The following is a 4,169-nucleotide window of genomic DNA, read 5'->3' on the forward strand; positions in this document are numbered from 1 at the left end:
CATGTGACCAATTCGTAACAAATATTATTTCTTGAACGAACATACAATTCCTTTATCATTTACCGTTATTATATGATAGCGGTTATATTATATAATTATGATATTCGATCAAGTCTAATAACACTCGATCTATCAAAAACAACGGTTTACGAGAAGAGCGGAATGTTATCAATTATGCGTTTGTGTGGAAGTTTTTATCAGTTTTATCAGTTTTTTTAAGATGTGCTGATTATTTACATATAATACTGAAAATATGAACAGTTAACTTCGGCTAAATGTAATGCTCAATATTACCTTCTTAGTCATGTTGATATACGTCAAATATTTCCTCTCTGCCCCTTATTCCCCTGTGATATTACCTTTACCCTCAGTCTCCTGTGATATGGCCCCGCCCTTCAGTCCCATGTGATATGGCCCCGCCCCTCAATCCCCTGTGATATGGCCTAGTCCCCCAGTCCCCTGTAATATGGCCCCGCCCCTCAATCTCCTGAGATATGGCCCCGCCCTTCAGTCCCATGTGATATGGCCCGTCCCCAGTCCCCTGTAATATGGCCCTGCCCCTCAGTCTCCTGTGATATGGCCCCGTCCCTCAATCCCCTGTGATATGGCCCCGCCCCACAATCCCCTGTGATATGGCCCCGCCCCTCAGTCCCCTGTGATATGGCCCTGCCCCTCAGTCTCCTGTGATATGGCCCCGTCCCTCAGTCCCCTGTAATATGGCCCCGTCCCTCAATCCCCTGTGATATGGCCCGCCACTCAATCCCCTGTGATATGGCCCCGCCCCTCAATCTCCTGTGATATGGCCCCGCCCTTCAGTCCCATGTGATATGCCCCGTCCCCAGTCCCCTGTAATATGGCCCTGCCCCTCAGTCTCCTGTCATATGCCCCGTCCCTCAATCCCCTGTGATATGGCCCCGCCCCTCAATCCCCTGTGATATGGCCCCGCCCCTCATTCCCCTGTGATATGGCCTAGCCCCTCAGTCTCCTGTGATATGGCCCCGTCCCTCAGTCCCCTGTGATATGGCCCCGCCCCTCAGTCCCTTGTAATATGGCCCCGTCCCTCAGTCCCATGTGATATGGCCCCGCCCCTCAATCTCCTGTGATATGGCCCCGCCCCTCAGTCCCCTGTGATATGGCCTAGTCCCTCAGTCTCCTGTGATATGGCCCCGTCCCTCAGTCCCCTGTGATATGGCCCCGCCCCTCAATCTCCTGTGATATGGCCCCGCCCCTCAGTCCCCTGTGATATGGCCTAGTCCCTCAGTCCCATGTGATATGGCCCCGCCCTTCAGTCCCATGTAATATGGCCCCGCCCTTCAGTCCCCTGTGATATGGCCCGCCCCTCAATCCCCTGTGATATGGCCTAGTCCCTCAGTCCCCTGTAATATGGCCCCGCCCCTCAATCTCCTGTGATATGGCCCCGTCCCTCAGTCCCATGTGATATGGCCCCGCTCCTCAATCTCCTGTGATATGGCCCCGCCCCTCAGTCCCCTGTGATATGGCCTAGTCCCTCAGTCCCATGTGATATGGCCCCACCCTTCAGTCCCATGTAATATGGCCCCGCCCTTCAGTCCCCTGTGATATGGCCCGCCCCTCAATCCCCTGTGATATGGCCTAGTCCCTCAGTCCCCTGTAATATGGCCCTGCCCTTCAGTCCCCTGTGATATGGCCCGCCCCTCAATCCCCTGTGATATGGCCTAGTCCCTCAGTCCCCTGTGCATATGACCCTGACCAATCAGACCCCTGCAAGTCGGCGGACCAAGTGGATGGACATGTTGACTACCTCACCAAGTGGATGGACATGTTGACTACCCCACCAAGTGGATGGACATGTTGACTACCCCACCAAGTGGATGGACATGTTGACTACCTCACCAAGTGGATGGACATGTTGACTACCCCACCAAGTGGATGGACATGTTGACTACCTCACCAAGCGGATGGACATGTTGACTACCCCACCAAGTGGATGGACATGTTGACTACCCCACCAAGTGGATGGACATGTTGACTACCTCACCAAGTGGATGGACATGTTGACTACCCCACCAAGTGGATGGACATGTTGACTACCTCACCAAGTGGATGGACATGTTGACTACCCCACCAAGTGGATGGACATGTTGACTACCCCACCAAGTGGATGGACATGTTGACTACCTCACCAAGTGGATGGACATGTTGACTACCCCACCAAGTGGATGGACATGGGGATTACCCCACCAAGTGGATGGACATGTTGACTACCCCACCAAGTGGATGGACATGTTGACTACCCCACCAAGTGGATGGACATGTTGACTACCTCACCAAGTGGATGGACATGTTGACTACCCCACCAAGTGGATGGACATGTTGACTACCTCACCAAGTGGATGGACATTTTGACTACCCCACCAAGTGGATGGACATGTTGACTACCCCACCAAGTGGATGGACATGTTGACTACCCCACCAAGTGGATGGACATGTTGACTACCTCACCAAGTGGATGGACATTTTGACTACCCCACCAAGTGGATGGACATGTTGACTACCCCACCAAGTGGATGGACATGTTGACTACCCCACCAAGTGGATGGACATGTTGACTACCCCACCAAGTGGATGGACATGTTGACTACCTCACCAAGTGGATGGACATTTTGACTACCCCACCAAGTGGATGGACATGTTGACTACCTCACCAAGTGGATGGACATGTTGACTACCCCACCAAGTGGATGGACATGTTGACTACCTCACCAAGTGGATGGACATGTTGACTACCCCACCAAGTGGATGGACATGTTGACTACCTCACCAAGTGGATGGACATTTTGACTACCCCACCAAGTGGATGGACATGTTGACTACCCCACCAAGTGGATGGACATGTTGACTACCCCACCAAGTGGATGGACATGTTGACTACCCCACCAAGTGGATGGACATGTTGACTACCTCACCAAGTGGATGGACATTTTGACTACCCCACCAAGTGGATGGACATGTTGACTACCTCACCAAGTGGATGGACATGTTGACTACCCCACCAAGTGGATGGACATGTTGACTACCTCACCAAGTGGATGGACATGTTGACTACCTCACCAAGTGGATGGACATGTTGACTACCCCACCAAGTGGATGGACATATTGACTACCTCACCAAGTGGATGGACATGTTGACTACCCCACCAAGTGGATGGACATGGGGATTACCCCACCAAGTGGATGGACATATTGACTACCTCACCAAGTGGATGGACATGTTGACTACCCCACCAAGTGGATGGACATGGGGATTACCCCACCAAGTGGATGGACATGTTGACTACCTCACCAAGTGGATGGACATGGGGATTACCCCACCAAGTGGATGGACATGTTGACTACCTCACCAAGTGGATGGACATGTTGACTACCTCACCAAGTGGATGGACATGTTGACTACCTCACCAAGTGGATGGACATGGGGATTACCCAACCCCATCATCTTCAGATCTGTTAAGAACGGTAAGGCGGGGTCCAACATTTAAAAATCTCTGACCTACTGTTAAGAATGGTGTGATGGGGTCCATCATGTAAAGATCTCTGAAGATTCTGTACATGCATCCCCGGTATATCTGTATACTTTGACACCTGTACAGGTATCCCGGTATATCTGTATACTTTGACACCTGTACAGGTATCCCCGGTATATCTATATACTTTGACACCTGTACATTGTTATTCCCCGGTATATCTGTATACTGCACCTGTACAGGTATCCCGTATATCTATATACTTTGACACCTGTACAGGTATCCCGGTATAATCTGTATACTTTGACACCTGTACAGGTATCCCAGGTATATCTAGTATACCTTTGACACCTGTACAGGTATTCCCCGGTATATCTATTATAATTTGACACCTGTACAGGTATCCCGGTATATCTATATACTTTGACACCTGTACAGGTATCCCCGGTATATCTGTATACTTTGACACCTGTACAGGTATCCCGGTATATCTGTATACTTTGACACCTGTACAGGTATCCCCGGTATATCTATATACTTTGACACCTGTACAGGTATCCCCGGTATATCTGTATACTTTGACACCTGTACAGGTATCCCCGGTATATCTGTATACTTTGACACCTGTACAGGTATCCCCGGTATATCTGTATACTTTGACACCTG

The sequence above is a fragment of the Pecten maximus genome, chromosome 2 (assembly GCF_902652985.1).
Source record: "Pecten maximus chromosome 2, xPecMax1.1, whole genome shotgun sequence".
Taxonomy (NCBI): Eukaryota; Metazoa; Mollusca; class Bivalvia; order Pectinida; family Pectinidae; genus Pecten; species Pecten maximus.